General features: G+C 41.3%; 1 long non-coding RNA gene and 1 pseudogene across 1 annotated transcript; one reads left to right on the top strand and one right to left on the bottom strand.

The window, feature by feature from the left end:
* Window positions 1-1,695: 1,695 nt before the first annotated feature.
* Window positions 1,696-8,616, top strand: LOC140631867 (uncharacterized). The gene is made up of 2 exons (XR_012029392.1): window positions 1,696-2,077; window positions 8,353-8,616. It is a non-coding gene; the product is annotated as an uncharacterized lncRNA (long non-coding RNA).
* Window positions 8,617-16,412: 7,796 nt separating this feature from the next.
* On the bottom strand, window positions 16,413-17,280 carry LOC140631697 (phosphatidylinositol-glycan biosynthesis class X protein-like; annotated as a pseudogene).
* Between the last annotated feature and the right edge of the window lie 524 nt (window positions 17,281-17,804).

The following is a 17,804-nucleotide window of genomic DNA, read 5'->3' as shown; positions in this document are numbered from 1 at the left end:
TAGGGAGTGCTATGTATTAACTAAGTAAATGTGTGTACAGCATATTTCTGGTCCTGACACAGAGTAAACGCTGTGTGCGTTGGCTCTGATAATGATTGTTATGAGTGCTAATGGTATCATTACATTATCCTGACAACCACGATTGCAGGATTACCCTTGATAAAGTGGACTGAGAAGCTGGGCAGAGACTCTTAAATGTGTCAGGTGCTCAGTAAACACCAGCTGAATGGGAGCACCTGAGTGGCTCAGTTGGTAGAGCAGCAGTCTTTGGCACAGGTCATGATCTTAGGGTCATGGGCTCGAGCCCCACATCAGGTTCCCTGATCAGCAGAGAGCCTGTTTCTCCCTCTCCCACTCCCCTGGCTTGTACTCTCTCCCCCTGTCAAATAAATAAAATATTAAAAAGAAAAAAAACACCAGCTGAATGAAGGACTGCTTAGCAAAGGAGCTGGGACTTGAGAAATGAGAATTTCAACATGTCAAGAAAGGAGGTCCAGGTGAAAGGAACACAGAGGCTAGAAGGATAAGCAAATCCCCGAAGCATGAGCAAAGTTTGTATGGGTCAGAACTTCAGGAGAAAAAATAGGAGTTGAGGGCGGAAGGTGCTACTCACCAGGAGAGCCCCGCAGACTCCCTGTGGATCACAACAGGCTCTGGAAGTCACTGTGAAGCCTGCTGAGCAGCGTAAATGACAACTCAGCCAATAGAGACTAGTTCTCAAGAGCAGCCCCAAATTTTAGATATTTTTAGGATATGGAGAATGGATTCATGGGCTTGCATGCTTTCATATAAATGATATCATGTTGTACTAGTTATATGGCCTCGGGAAAGTTACTTAATCTTTATATTTCCTCATCTGGAAAATGGGGCTGATAGTTTTATCAGCCACAAAGAGTGGAAAGGAGATCATCCAAGTAAAGCACTTCAAAAAGCACCTAACAGAGAGGAAAGCCCTCCATAAACATTACTAACTTTTTATTATTTGTGAGGGTATATTATGCTGAGAGGATAAAGAGAGAAAAGTGCTTTGCTTGGGCCTCTGTGGTTTGTGAGTCGTGGTGTAAGTGCTCCGTGCCTATGCTCCAGAGACCAGGAGATGGACACCCACCCTGGGACTCTGCAGGCCCACCCCCATCACCCTCCAAGGCTCCAGCAGCCCCCTCTCTCCCCAACCCTGCCCCTGGACAGTTAGGCCTCCATCCCCAACCCAGAGACAGAAAGTGAGCCTCCTGCCAGGAAACCTCTCCCCTCTGTCTCCACCTGCTGCCCCGCCCCTCTGCTCAATCACTAACTCCCTCTCCAAGGGGGGAAGGTCCCCTCTTGACACAGTTGTCTCTAATTTCGTTCTTGTTTCTCTAAATCCACTTCCTCTGCTCCACGAGAAAAGAGAAGTACTTTTTTATGTTGTTCACAGAAGCATAAAATGTGTTTCTGGGCTGAGGAGTAGAGGTCAAGTTATGAAAAACTTGTGTCCAGAACCTGGTTTTGTTTTGTTTTGTTTTGTTTTGTTTTGTTTTGTTTTGTTTTTTTATGACTCAGGCCCACAGTTATACTAACAGATTAAAATTAAAAGATTTTGATTCTCGGATTTATTGACCTCTCCATCATCCAAAATAATACTAAAATTCAAAGCTTACCAAGTCATAAATGAAAGTGAATGCCCTGAAAAAATCAAATAGGATATTGGAAGGGCGAGCTGTCTGTTCCGTGTACAGGCTGGGCAGTGGTCCAAACGAGGAACTACTGAGCTACAGGAAAGACTGTGCCGCATCCAAGATTGGTGATGCCAGCAGCACAGCCAGGGCCGCAGTCAGGACTGGCAAGGGGTTTCTCATGAGGACGCAGGGAAGCTTTTGAAAGCAGTCATCCAGAGGCAAAGATGAGTTTGGCAACCAGGCAGTGGGGATAGGAAGTGAGTCAGGCAATGGGATTCAGGATTGCTATCAAATGCTTTCCCTGTTGCTTGCGTCTATTTCTATTTTACCACCTTCAAATGTGGCAGCTTTCATTCCAGGGACATCAGAAAGCACCACTTGCCTCAGACACCTCTCCTTCACAAAGCACCTCGACAACAAAGGTGGGTTTTAATGGTTCTGCTATTAATAGTGAACGGTGGCTCTGATTCATCAGAAATCATTTAAAGTCGATTTGCTTTTCACAGGTGTCTATTATTTTGGCTAAAAGACTAGGCACTCAATTTCTGTGCTTTGTTGCTTTTATTTCTTTGCTATTATGTCATCAATGGGAACAGGAAGGAACATTAGGCTCCAAAGACTTATTTTCTCCTGATTTCTCTAACTTTCCAAGTGCTGCAAATTTTCCTTATTTTGGGGGGTTAAGTCTGTTTAAAAACAACAGAGTGAGAAAATAAAAATACTGGTTAAAGGGAACTTGTCCTGTTGCCATAAAAGTCTCCTGCACAGGGGAGGAAACCATCAACAAAATGGAAAAGCAATCTACAAAAGCGCCTGAGTGGCTTAGTCAGTTAAGCACCCAACTCTTGATTTTGGCTCAGGTCAAGATCTCAGGGCCTCAGGCTCTGTGCTGAGTGTGGACCCTGCTTAAGATTCTCTCTCTCTCTCTCTTTCTGCCTCTGCCCCTCCTCCTGATTATGTATACTCTCTCTCTTGAAATAAATAAATATAAGCTTAAAAAAAGCAACCTACCAAATGGAAGAAAATATTTGTAAATCATATATCTGATAAGGAGTTAATCTCCAAACTATATAAAGAACTTATGCTACTCAAAGGCAAAAAAAAAAACAACAACAAAAAAAAAAAAAAAAAAAAAAAAAAAACCTCCCCAAATAATACAATTTAAAAATGGGCAAAGAATCTGAGTAGAGGGCAACCTTGGTGGCCCAGCGGTTTAACACTGCCTTCCGCCTGGAATGTGATCCTGGAGACCCAGGATCGAGTCCCACATCAGGCTCCCTGCATGGGGAACCTGTATCTCTGCCTCTCTCTCTCTCTCTGTGTCTCTCATGAATAAATAAATAAAATCTTTAAAAAAAAAAAAAAAGAATCTGAGTAGACAATTTTCCAAAGAAGACATACAGATGGGCAAACAAGTATGTGAAAAGGTGCTTAACATCACTCATCATGAGGGAAATGCAAATAAAAGCCAATGCAGTATCACCTCACATCTCTCGCGATGCTTATTATAGAAAAGACAAGAAGTAACAAATGTTAGCAAGATGTAGAGAAAAGGGAACCCTCGTATACTATTGGTAGGAATGTAAATTGGTTGCAACCACTATAGAAAATGATATGGAGGTTCCTCAAAAAATTAGAAATAGAATTGCCATGTGATCCAGCAATTACAGTCTTGGGTTTTTATCTGAAGGAAAGGAAAATGCTAACTCAAAAAGGTACATGCATTCCCATGTTCATCACAGCAGCATTCACGATAGCCAAGATGTGACATTAACCTAAGTATCCATCGGTGGAGAATGGAAAAAGAAAATGTGGCATACATATAAAATGGAATATTTTTCATAAAAATAAAGGGAAATCTTGCCTTTTGCAACAACATGGATGTAATGCTTAAAGGCATTACACTAAATGAAATAAGTCAGAGACAACTTCCATATAATCTCACTTATATGTGGAATGTGACCAAAAACCAAACTCACAGAGAACAGATTGGTGGTTGCCAAAGGTAGGGGATGGGCAAAATGGGTGAAGACGGTCAAAATGTTCCAACTTCCAGTTATAAAATAAATAATTCCAATTATAAAGTACAGCATGGTAACTATACTTAATAATACTGAACTGTATATTTGGAAGTTGCTAAGAGAGTAGATCTTAGAAGTTCTCATTGCAAGAAATGTGGTGGTAGAGGTTAACTGGACTTACTGTGATCATTTTGCAATAAATACAAATATCTGTTGTACATCGGAAGCTATTATGTTATATGTCAACTATATCTCAATTTTTAAAAATCTGAATACATCAAGCAAGTAAAGTCAATATGGAGAAATAGAATAGTCCTAGGCTTCTCAGCACGACATATTTGGGTTCCTGACTCTGTGATCCTGGGCATATTATCTTTCCATATGTACATGGAATACTAACCCTACCTTGCAAGGATATTTGGGGATTCAAGATAACATGTGTAAAAGTTCTTGTCCAGTAATGGTATTATTTTAATCACAGACAGAATTTGACCAGGAATTAAATGATCATGGCCCTGATGGTGTCAGTTTGGACACCGTGCAGACAGCAAATGAATCATTTTAAAGGTTCCTTGTGCTGAGTCAGGAATGCAGCATGGCTGAATAGTAACAAATGGAAGGGATATGTGAGAGGCTGGGAACAAGTGGATTGCAAGTCAAAAACCTTCTTTATCTTTAGATATGCCCTATTAGAACTATTCTGAAAACTCTTTGTACTAAAGACATATATTGCACATTGTTTGAGATAAATTAAAAATGTTTTTAAAAGAGAGAGAGAGAAAGGTCTTTTCATTCTTGACAAATGAAACTAAAAATGTCTACCTTTACCTCCTCCCCCAAAGGGAAGAAAAAAGAAACTTGCTTTTGTCTTAGAAAATACATAAGGCTTAAGATAACTTATTATTAAGTACGTTGTCTTGACTTCCAAAAATGAGCTCCGTGGGCCGGCATTAAATCAGAAGTATGCCTATTGCCTGCACTGTAGGGGAAATGATGGCTTTAAGTATATTTGTATCCCTTTATTTGTCTTAAATCCTAAACATCCTGTTGTCATGGAAATGCATTCCCCGAGCATCATATATGAGGGGTGTTTGTATTCCGTGTAAAGAGATTTCCAGTATTTGTCACATTTGCCAATCCCATCTAGAAGAAAGCTGATGATCCAGGATTCACATATGATATAGGATATCTGAAGCATTCAGCATGATTAATCCATGAACTTGAGCTGAAATGGAGTTTAAAGGAGGCATGGTTAGCTCCAGAATGGAGCTCCAGAAGGAGGAGGAGGAGAAGAAAGATAAGAATAAAACCAGCAGGTGAGGGGGACTGGAGTAAGAAGTGCCACAGATAAGACTGCATATTTCTTCTCTGTACTTTTGCAATGTTGATAACCAGTCAGGGTCCTTGGTTAGAAACAAAGGAATCCACCTGACTAACTCGACCAAAAAAAAAAAAAAAAATTTACTGAAAGAATGTCAAGCAGCTCACAGAATCATGGAAAAGGTTAAAGTTTTTGAAAAACAGGCACAAAGCAAGAGAAACTGGGAGGCTGGAATTGGAGCCAGAGTTATGTCACAAGAGAAGCTTGGCTACGGAGACCTTGCAAATGCCAGCAACACTCAATGCCACCACTGTGCTCACTTTGTTGCAACACTCACTCTAGACGCAAAATTCCGGGTGGGATGGTCTGATGGGCCAAGCTGGGCTGTGTCCTAGTGGCCAGAGGCCAAGAGGATGCAGCCTTTTCAACTTCCACAGTTGCAGATAGGAACCCCTACCTCCTACCAGACTCATCAAACAGAAGGAGACTTAAATGTTGGGCAGCCCTCACGAAAGTACAAAGTTTTCCCACAGAAAATGTCATTTTGCCTTTATGGTTTATATACTCTTCCTACCTTCAGAGAAGACTTAAAGAGGCTAACAGTTAAAGGTACAGGTTCAGTGGATCTATGAAAATAAAGGAAAGGTATTCAGAAACCCTGGAACAATGCTAGAAAGCCCTTAGCAGATTGGGGCAGGGGGATGCTAGAAGAAGTAAGAAAAAAAAATGTATCCTATTATTTCTGTCACATTTTTCCTTCGCATTCTTCTTGCTGTGTTTTTCTCTCTCCCTCCCTCAATGAATTTTCTTTCATTCCCTGTAGTTTTGAAAAGGTATAAAAAGATATTCCCAGGGCAGCCCGGGTAGCTCAGCGGTTTAGTGCTGCCTTCGGCCCAGAGCATGATCCTGGAGACACGGGATCGAGTCCCACGTCGGGCTCCCTGCATGGAGCCTGCTTCTCCCTCTGCCTGTGTCTCTGCCTCTCTCTCTCTCTGCCTCTCGTGAATAAATAAATAAAATCTTAAAAAAAAAAAAAGTTGAGATGCTGTATTCATCCATCCACTCATTTATTTATTTATTCATTGAGCACTTACTTCATGATAAGCCTAGTGAATAAGACACAAGGTTTCTACCCTCAAGAAGCTGATATACTTATAGGTTATTTAAGGTTTGGATAGAAACTCAAATGCCTTCAGTGACCCGAACAGACAAAGCATGAAGCAGCTGTTTTTGTGTCAGTATTGAGTGGGGAAGACACTCTGTGCAAGTCCTACCCAAAGAGGTTAAGTCTGTTTAAAAAAAAAAAAAAAAAAAAACAAGAGGGGTGCCTGAGTGGCTCATTGTTTACGCATATGATTTTGGCTCAGGTCATGGTCCTGGGGTCCTGGGATCGAGTCCCACGTTGGGCTCTGTGCTAAGTGGAGAGTCTGTTTGTCCCTCTCCCTCTCCTTCTCTCCCTGCTCATTCTCTGTCTCTCTCTTAAAGAAATAAAAATCTTTTAAAAATAAATAAAAAGAAAAAAGGCATATGTGTAAATAAGTATTTAAAATACAGAATACTGGGACACCTGGGTGGCTCACCGGTTGAGCATCTGCCTTTGGCTCAGGGCGTGATCCTGGGGTCCCAGGGTTCAGGTCCCACATCGGGCTCCCTGCATGGACCCTGCTTCTCCCTCCGCCTGTGTCTCTGCCTCTCTCTCTGTGTCTCTCATAAATAAATAAATAAAATCTTAAAAAATAAAATAAAATACAGAATATTGAATGTAATAAAATACAGAATACTGAATGTAATAACGTACAAATTAATACAGAAAAGAATGAAATTTGTTCAACGTGGGGTGCCAGGGTGTTAATGTTTCCAAGAGAACATGATCCCTAGAGAGGGTTTGCAAGACCAAAAGACGACTCCCAGGCAGATGAGTGGGAGGACAGCTAAGGGAAAGTGAGCATCCTGGGTAAAAGTTGTAGGATTGAAACTTTCAGTGTACGGTGGGATCTAGAAGATGTTCAGAGCAATGGAAACCCAGAGAGAAGCAAGGAAGAAACGGGACTAGAGAGAGGGTCTAGGACAATGAGTGGAACCCCTATTATGACCACTTCTAGGCAAATGGGGAACAGCTGATGATTCCAAACAGGGAACTGAGAGGATCTGGAAGCATTTGGGTACATAGATTTGAGAAGCATAAAACTGCAAGTGAAGAGAGTTGCTACAAGGGATGGTTGCATCACAGGTGACAGATGATGAGGCCCTAAGTGAAGTGGCCACAGAGATAGACACTCCTTCTAAGGACAATCAAGGAAGTAAGGTGGAGAAAACTTAGTGGTTTAGTAAATCTATGAGCTGGGGCACCTGGGTAGCCTGGTCAGTTAAGCGTCTGATTCTTGGTTTCAGCTCAGGTCATTACGTCAGGGCCATGAGATTGAGCCCCAGGTCAGGCTCTGTGTTCAGCAGGAAGTCTGCTTGAGATTTTCTCTCTTTCTCCTTCTGGCTTGAGATTTTCTCTTTCTCCCTCTGTCCCTTCCCCTGCTCACACATCTCTCTCTCGCTCTCTTTCTCTCTCAACCCTTCTCTCTCTCTCCCTCTCATTCACAATAAATAAATAAATAAATCTTTAAGAAAAAAATCTGTGAGTTACCTAGTGTTAAATGCTTTGCCACTGAAAGAGATCTGTAGGATCGGGAGGTAGAAACACAACAAGGAAACCACAGTGTCATGAAAGTCAACAGAGGAGACCATTTTAAATTGCCGTGAATGTCCCCAGTGTGAAATGTTATGGAAGAGTCAAGTTAACTTAGAGGCAGAAACATGTCTGTGTGACATTTGTAAGGCTTTCAGACATTTTGGTAAAAGTAATAGAAGCAAATTTAATGAATGGTTACCCTAAAACAGAGGAATGTATCTCAGAAGAGGGCAGGTTAATAGAGGCCACAATGAAGAGGACCACTGGCCCCACATGGTAGACACAGAAAGGGAGAGCCGAGAAGTAACCTGATAATTCCTGTTTTACACCCAGATATACATTCCCCCTCCTTCTAGAGACGGCATCTTGATTTCCCTTTAGGGAACTAATCTTCCATCCCCCAGATTTGACTTGGTTGGGGATGTGACCACCATATAGACACGAGACCCAGGCCTGGTCAGAGGATTCCATTCCCTTGGCCACAACAATGGATTCAATGATGAGCCCATAACCCGAACCAGATCATGAACACACAATCCTCTGTTTGTTTTTCATATATTTGGTTTGGGTTGGTTTAGTTTGGTTTGGTTTAGTGTGAGCTGGCTTTCAGGGTTTTGTTGTTGGGGAGGGGCAGGTTGTGGAGCTTTGTTTTTGGTTTTGTTTTGGTTTTTTTAGATCTTTTGGTTTTTTCCCTCTGGAATCACTAAGCTTGTAGGAAACAGCCCTGGAGACGCTGGAGGCCACCAGCTGCAGAAGCGTAGCCTCGGAACAAGGCCAGCCCAGAGGAAAGCGGCACAGAGAGATGGAGAGGAAGGCGGAGGAGGAGAGACGGGGAAAGAGACGAGGTTGTCCTGGCATCACTCGTGCACCTGAAGCCAGCCACACTCACACACTTTTCAATAAAATGGGCCGGTAGATCCTCTTTATTTATTTATTATATTTAGCCATTTAAAGTGGTTTTTGGTCTCTTCTATCCTAAAAGCCCGGCCTGAAACAGCAGGCGGAGAGGTGTTAGAGGTAAACCAGTTCTTGCAGCCTGGCCAGCAGCCAGCTCTGATCGCGTATCTCCACGTCTGCCACCCCCCCACACCCCCTCACCCCCTCCAGGCAACCAGGAGTTTAGGGGCCTTAGGACTTCCAACTCCTCCAGGGGACTGAGGCAAAAGAACACGTGAGGAAGCTTGCAGGATCTCAGCAGCTTGGCCCTGAGCCCGGGCCATCCTGTTGCTGATGGATCAAGGTTCCTGGGAACCAGCTGTGAAAAACAGAGATATGGTACGATACCAAGGATTTTTAGAGCAAGGACCCCAGACGGCTGCTATTCTGTAGAAGTTAAGGATCAGACTGGCCTTTTCTACCAAAGTCAGCCCACATCGGAAATGCAATCATTGTAAGAAAGAGAATCCCAAACGCCTGCCACTCGGCATTTAAAGCAGGTATCAGGCCTACTTGGTGCAGAAATGCAGTGTGTATCCCTGGGGCTGCAAACACACTGTAGCTGTGTGAACAGCACCCCCTGGAGTTATGCCCTGTTCACCCTGCACAGCCCTCTGTGCTGATCCTGGCAGATACTCACTGACTAGCTACCTGACATTAGCATCCCTGACCCTGCAGTACAAAAAGGCCTCTGCACCCCTGCAGCGCAGGGTGAGAAGAAAGAAGCTGTTTACCGCAGCTTCGAGAACCTTTAGCATTTCAGATCTTCAGAAATGAGCTGCTGGGTTGTCCATGTGAAACCACCTCATCCCATCCTCGCAGCTGAGTGCGGGGCAGGGTTCACAGCCAAGGTTAACAGAACAGTCAACCCTCATCTGAACCCCTGTATGTTCTCTTTCCCAAGGGGATTCAGCTGAGCAAACACTGAATAAAACGGCTGCTCCTCAAGAAGGCGCCTGGATTTTTGGCAATAGTGCTACTGAGTCCTTTTATAAGAAATAAAGACCAGGCGATCTAAGTGTGGGGCAGAGTCTGAGTTTGGGGCCTTACTTAAACCCTTTGGATTCCACGGCCGGCCTTTCCCTTCCAGACACAGGATACAGTGAAAGTTCAGAATGGGTCACCCCAAACCTTTGCAAGCCTGATACCGAGTCCACCTTTCATGATATGAATAGTGTGTCCACTGAGGCCTAGAAGCATGTCTTTGCTCACCAACATTCCATGTGGGAAATCAGGAGAGATTATCTCTCACTTCCCAAAACAGAGAGGGTCTCAAAGACCCAGTAATTGCCCATAAGCCTCAATGATAGCCCCATTCCCAGAAGAGCGCTGTTTCTTCCCCACTCAGAAAGACTGAAAATTGATTTTTCTTATTTCTTCTGTGAAACTGCATATTAAGAAATCATTTACTCCCTAACTGTAGCCTCCATAGGCAATTTATTTGTACTCATGGGTACAATTTGATTGGAGCTTTTTTATTTTTCTTCTATCAGTGAGAACTTCTGCTCACAGCTAATGATCTCCTTACCTCACCTGCATTTTTCTAAGTAACAGAAACATTCACCTTGGATGATCTGGCCCTTAAAAGTCTGTACTGTGTGTTTCCAAAGAGGCACTGTTCCAAAACAAGAACTGCATTCACAATCGACAGAGGCCCTTGCCTTCTCTCACACTTACCACGATGGGCTCTCCCCGCCCTGCATCAAAGATGCTGCTGGTTTACATTTGTACAAATCAAACAAAAATCTTTTGATTCCCTTCAGTATTTCAGAGGTAGGGATGATGACTAGGAAATCATAGTGAGAACCTACCATTTATTAAGCGCCTATGATGTGCTTTACAGATATTATCTCTAATCTTAGAATAACCCAGCAAAAGAGGTATGATGAGCCCCATACAGAATTATTTGGTGTCACAGCTAAGACTTAAACTCACATCCACTTAGGCCCAAAGCCCAGGATCTAAGGCCATGGATTTACTCACTAGATGGGTTCAAGCACAGAAAAGACAGGTGTCCTTAGCTCCCAAAAACTGGAATGTCATCAACTTGCTAGCACACAAAGCACAGTTACTACAGTGACTGATTTAGAGACCCTGATTGTGCCAAGAGAGTGCTGATCATTAGATTTATAATGATCATGCGCTAAGGGATTAGGCTTCATCAGCTTGGTCAATAAACCAGAATACTCTTCACAGCAAGGACAGAGAAGGAAGTGATGGCCTGTAACAGAAAAACAGAGCAATAGTAAAACAAATGCCAATTTTCATGACAGGATCCATTGTTTGAAGGCATCCAGGTAGACAATATTCAGACGTAAAACATTAATTTGAAGAGTGAAACACCTTGCTTCTAATAAGAAGCAAGATTTAGACAGTCACAAGTGCCTGCCAATGACAAAACACCTTCTGGAAACCATCCTGATAATCCTATCAATGTCATCAGACATCTGTAGAAGATAAAGGGTAGTAAGGAATCCTTTATACCTCCAGTTCAAACAAGTTAGCAGCAATTCACCAAAATATCAGAATAGTTACAGTTCTTATAAAACTTTTAATATACTGCTAGAAGATAATTAGGTGGACAGAAAAATTGGCATTATATTACATGACAAGCAGATTTGTGAAAGTGCATTCAAATTTCAGTTGGAGAAAAATGAGACTAATCCTGGAATTCCCTGGATTTTAGTTTAAAAAAATTCATACAGCTTTTGGAATACAAAACCCATGTGTCTGATTCTAAATTTGAGTTTTAAAATACTAAGATTCCAGAAAGACAGGTATCCTAAAATAAAATTACAATTAAATCTTATTTTTAAAAAAACTCAGCTGACTTGACCATCACATAAAAGACAAGGTCACACCGAAATAATAAATCTTCTGTTTTTGAAAGAGAGAGAAATAAATTATATTATCATCAAACAAATGCTTTTAAAAGCCATAGGGAAAATAGCGTCTAATACGTTAGGTTTGTGGACTTGTGAAGAGTTGAGGGGTTGGGTGGACAGGGGACGCGTGAACACTCTGAAGTATTTGTGTATAAATGCCGTTGGTGAGAGGGAAGCTCATCACATGATTCTCAGAGGCAGATGTAACCCACACAAGGATTAAGATTGATGGTGGTAAAGTCTGAGAAAAAAAAATTTTTTTTAAAGATTTTATTCATTCATTCATGAGAGACACAGAGACATAGGTAGAGGTAGAAGCAGGCTCCCTGTAGGGAACCTGATGCAGGACTCAATCCTAGGATCCTGGGATCAGGACCTGAGCTAAAGGCAGACACTCAACCATTGAGCCACCCAGGCATCCCCTGAAGTCTGAGAAAAATTTTAAACCTTGTCAATTATTGGAAGCTGTGACTGTTGCTGAGTGGAGCCTAAAATAAGAACTAGCTAAAATACAGGTACAAAATTTCTGAATGCCTAAGTCAGAAGAAAGACCCTCGGAGACATAATAGAGCTGACTCTGTGGCCATGAGTAGCTTCCAGAGAGCCAACAGTCCGTCAGGCTATTGTACTGCTCTATCCCCCTACAAAGGACCAAGCCCAAAATGCAAACGGGATTCGCTTTGTTTTTCCAACCACAGGCTCCTAGTAGCTCATGGTAGCTGGAGCAGTCCAGGCCACGTGCTGGAAGGGGATGGCCTTGTATTTCATTTTTATAGACCAAATGGCTTCTCAATAATTTATCATCCATATGATGGAGAAAAGTACCAATAAAATGTGATTATAAATCTCCACCTTCTTCCAGGATCAAGAAAAGAACTTAAGGAAAGCTAAAAGAAAAATGACACACAGTTTTGTGAGCTAAAAATGCATGCCTTCCAAAACCGGAGGCTGCCCTGATTTCTTGAGCTAAATGCCTTTGAAGATGTTGAATTTGAAAAATAAGGAAAAACGGAGTGGGGGAGGGGAGAGTGTAGAAGAATTGTACGTATCTGGGCAGCCTACTGAATGAAATCTCCCTGAGATAGAGTCTGATAAGGATCCCCTGTGAAACATTTTATCTGCTATTTCCGGTTAACATGCAGAGCTGCATCTCTGCGTTGTATTGGAGTCTCTCATCCCAGAAAGGGTTCTTCATAGATGAAGGAAAAGAAATCACACAAATGAAGAGGACGGGGCTGACATTGCAAAGGGCTATATAGAATAAAATGAAAAACTATCATAATAAACAAAATAATTAAAGAATGTTTATAAAGAAGTAAAACATCATTGGATGGATTTCACTAGAATCTATTTCTGGGATTATTCCTATTTACACATTTGCAGCATTTTGCCCCTAAGAATATATTTTAATTGAAATTTTTTTTCATTTTTCAGCAAAATTCTGTGGCACTGTGCTCTCTCAGATGCATCAGCAGCAGTTACCTTGAAAGGTTAGGATAGTTCTGGCCTCTGAGAAGCTTCCACACTGCTTCCCACAAATATAGAAGCCCATAAGAATTCCAGCCTGCACTGAACAACCAGGCTGGAGATCGGCTCCCTTTGCTGTCTTGTCAAAGTCCCAACCAAACCCAGTACACACAGGTAGCTATTACATATTCGTCGAACAGCACCAACAGCTAACATATACACGGGGCTTACTGAGTCCTAGGAGCTGTTCCAAGCACTTTTCAAAAACTCTTACACAGTAGGTACTATTATTACCCCATTTTATGGATGAGGACATTGAGACATGAGAAGCTTTAACTTTTAACTAAGGCCACGCAGTTAATAAGCAGTGTAACCATGATTTAACTCTAATAACAACCTGACAGGATACAGATAATTTTTCCTATTTTTTGGACAAGGATCACGAGCCTCAAAAAGGTCAAGTGACTAACCCAAATTCACACAATTAAAGAAAACAGCCAATACAGAGTTAAAACCAGATCAGTCAGTTTTCTTTCCCGATGCCTGTTTGCAAGCCTATATCACAGCTTCAGCAGCACTTAAATCCTGTACAAAACTTCCTACTTTGGTTCTTTTTGACTTAGACAACATCAAAGACCATTCTTCCAGACAGAAAATAAGAGATCTAGCAATAAAGCTCCCAAGAAATAAGAATGTTCTCTAGATTTCTTGTTCTCCCTGTATGTGAAAGATTAATACAGAAGAATAATGTGTATAATTGCTTCAAACTTCACTGGCAAGAGCAAACAAGTTTGAAGATCATACACACTCAAAATATCAATAGCACAAAAAAGGAGATGAAAATACACATCAATGCCCTGTCAAGAACAAAGGAATTTCAGCTTACCTCACTTAAATTCAGCTAAGGATGAGATATACTGGATCTTTATGTCTAATAAATGAACTATTTACCTTGGCAAACATCGGAAAAGAACTTGCTTTCCAAAGCAAAATGTCATTTGTAAAAAATGAACTCATCCCTGCATAATAAGGACATTTGCTCTGACTAGAAGTGTTTATAATCTTAGAGAGAAAACACAATGTTTTTGGCACAATGGTTTTAGGCTTTGAGCTAGATAAACCAGGGCTTAGACAAAGAACTTGCTCTTGGCAGTTCCCTGCGAAGCAGCCAAATGTTGTCAGCACCTCTCTAGCCTACTTACCTCCCCTGCCTCCAGGTGTGTTCCTAGGACTTATATACTGTTCCAAGGATGTTCACCATTAGACCCACCCATGATTGTTAACATCGTCTCCCTGCAAAGCTGGATGTGGCTCTCTTTTTGTACAACAAAGGCTCACTTTTCTCCCTTAAGTCGAGAGAATACAGGGGGATTGTTTTTGAGAGGAGAGAGGTATAAACTGAGAGAAGATATATTGCTAAATATCTCCCCAAAATCCATTCGTTCTTTCTATGTTTTTGCAATATAATTGCTCTGCCAGCTAGAAATTACATACCACAGCATCCCTTCCACCAAGCTTGACCATACGACTGACCAAAGTACTGACCAATAGGACATAAGCAGGAGTGATGCATGCAACTTCTTAAAACTCCGTATCTTAAAAGTGAGATGTCTGGCCTCCCCTCCCTTTTCCCTTCCATGGAACTGGTAAGCCAGTTTCAAATATGTGGATGAGGATAAAACCCAGGAAATGGTGAAACATCAAAACAGAAGGAACCGAGGTCCCTGGATGTCCTCAAGAAATAAAAGGACTAAAACTTCCTATAAATCCAAGACCGGGCAGCCCAGGTGTCTCAGCGGTTTAGCGCCGCCTTTAGCCCAGGGTGTGATCCTGGAGACCTGGGATCGAGTCCCACTTCGGGCTCCGGCATGGCGCCTGCTTCTCCCTCTGCCTGTTTTTCTCTCACTCTCTCTCTCTCTCTCTCTCTCTCTCTCTGTTTCTCATTAATAAATAAATAAAATCTTAAAAAAAAATAAATCCAAGACCATCCACCTACCATCATATCACTGTGAGAGAGAAATAAACTTTAATTCTGACTGAGTTGCTGTTATTTTGACTCTGTAAAGTGGTCAGACCAACATGCTAAGTAGTATGGGCAAGAAGAGAAAGGAAAGCACAAAAGACCTTCCCAGAAGTCACACACACACATACACACACACACTTCTCTGTGCTCAATCTCTTCATCTATAAAAAGCACTTTCAGTGCTATTGGGAAGATTACATTAAATAATATATGTAATGTATTAAGTAGACATCCTAAGTTTTCAGGTTATGCTAGCTTTTAAAAAGTTACAGTCTTCTATCAGATGTTCTTTCCTTCCCACATCTCTAAGTTCGAAATATCTTAATTAGAAGATTTTAGAAAGATAACAGAGTAAGAAATAACAGGAATATTATTTCAATAGAAAGAAAAAGCATTTGAAAAAGTACACATCCACTCATGAGAAAGTAGGGTTAGAGGGAACATATGTCGTCAACATGATAAAGGCCAATAATGAAAAACTGAGAGCTAACATCATCCTCAATGGGGAAAAACTGAGAACCTTTCCCCTATGGTCAGGAACAAGACAAGGATGTCCATTCTCCCCACTTTTACTCAGCATAGTACTGGAAGTCTTAGCCACAGCAATAAGATGACAAAAAGAAATAAAAGACATTCAAATCAGTAAGAAATAAGTAAAACGTTCACTCTTTGCAGATGACATGGAACTATTTATAGAAAACCTGAAAGACACCACCAAAACACGACTAGAACTGATAAACAAAGTCAGTAAAGTCACAGGAAACAAAATCAACATATAAAAATCGATTGCGGGCAGCCCCGGTGGCTCAGCAGTTTAGCGCTGCCTTCTGCCCAGGGCCTGATCCTGGAGTCCCGGGATAGAGTCCCACGTCTGGCTCCCTGCATGTGTCTCTGCCCCTCTCTCTCTCTCTCTCTCTCTCTCTCTCTGTCTCTGTCTCTCATGAATAAATAAAAATCTTTAAAAAATAAAAATAAAAATGAAAATCTATTGCATTTCTATACACCAAAATGAAGCAGAAGGAGAAATTAAGAAAAAAAAATCCCATTTATATTGCAAGAAAAAAATAAGATATCTAGACATAAACCTCACTAAAAAGGTAAAAGAGCTGTACTCTGAAAACTATAAAACACTGATGAAAGAAATTGAAGCCTACACAAATGGAAAGACATTCCATGCCCATAGATTAGAAGAAAAACTATTGTTAAAATGTCTATACTATTCAAAGCAATCTACAGATTTTTTTCAACCAAACTATTTTCTTTTTATTTATAATGATTTTCTCAATGTTTAAATGAAATTAAAATGTTTTTATTCACAAAATGAGAATAATTTGTCTCTGATACATAAAGTGCTCATTTTCCTAACTTAAATGAAGAGAAGTAAATAAGTCTTACTTAGTTTCATAGCTTTTACTCTATAAGACTTATAGGGGAAAATGGGAATATTAGAAAACAGCTACAGGGATCAAAGTAGAACACAGGAGGGTAATGAGCAGAGTCATGGAACATACTAAAGAGGTATGTTATAGTCAATCTCACTGGAACCTGTAGAGTCACATTCTCATAGACTGATTTATATTTCATATTATTCCATTGGCAGATATTCTTATTCCTCAAAGCACAAGGAGTTGCCACTTCTGATTGAGCCCAGCATTCCAGAATTTGAAACTCTTGGTCACAATACATCAGTAAATCAGAGTTCTTGACCACAATAAAGGTTTCCATCTTTACCATGTGGCCGACGACAGCTGTTGAGCACAAGCCAAAAAGCTTGGAAACAATGCACTGTGAATCTTGTCTGGCATAGATTAGAACTTTAGAACCCTTGGACAAATAATTGGGAACTTCTATATGGAAATTTTCTCAAACCATCACTGCCTCTGTTATGTTTCCCTCTTGTAATGAAGCCAACTCCTATGGACTCACAAAAAGTCCTGTCAGGATGTACCGTTTAATTAAGAGTCAGCTGTTCCATAAATCCTCAATGTTTTCTCCAAATTCCACTTTTATTAAAAGATCTCTGTGGGAACCATCTTTTAAAACTTCCTGCCTCAAAATAATTTCAGAACAAGTGGCTCTTGTGCCAGGGTTGGCAGAGTGGCAGTGAAAGGATGGCTGGTAGCTCCCAGAGAAGCAGCCAGGCTACTACCCGGATGCTCATGGCCCTGGCAGCCAGGACACTGAAGAACATGCTCTGTAGAGGAGGGCAGAGGTAAGAAATACGGATGGAGGAGCCTGAGCACACCTCAGGTCACTCATAGAGTGTGCTGCCACAGAGGTAGTGACCGCCATAGAAGACTCCGTAACACCACCTCAGGTCCTGCCATTCCCTGGCTCCCTCTAGCTCTGGCCCCTGAAAGTTCTGGTGTTGGGAAAGGCAGTAGGCCCAAGATCCTTATTCACTCCTTCTTTGCCTCTTGCACTCTACACATTTAATGCAATCCCTATCAAAATACCAACAGCATTTTTCACAGAACTAAAACAAACAATCCTAACATTTGTATGGAACCACAAAAGACCCCAAATAACTAAAGCAATCTTGAAAAAGAAAAGCAAAGGTGGAGATATCACAATTCCAGACTTTGGGTTATATTACAAAGCTGTAGTAATCAAAACAATATAGTACTGCCACAGAAGTAGACAGATCAATAGAACTGAATAAATCCACAATTATATGGTCAATTAATCTCTGACAAAATAGGAAAGAATATCCAATGGGAAAAAGACAGTCTCTTCAACAAATGGTGCTGGGAAAACTGGACAGCAACATGCAGAAGAATGAAATTGGACCACTTTCTTACACCACACACAAAAAT

This window comes from Canis lupus, chromosome 4, assembly GCF_048164855.1.
Source record: "Canis lupus baileyi chromosome 4, mCanLup2.hap1, whole genome shotgun sequence".
In the NCBI taxonomy this organism is placed as follows: domain Eukaryota; kingdom Metazoa; phylum Chordata; class Mammalia; order Carnivora; family Canidae; genus Canis; species Canis lupus.
The sequence above is the reverse complement of the archived record's forward strand: the minus strand, read 5'-3'. Positions and strand labels throughout refer to the sequence as shown.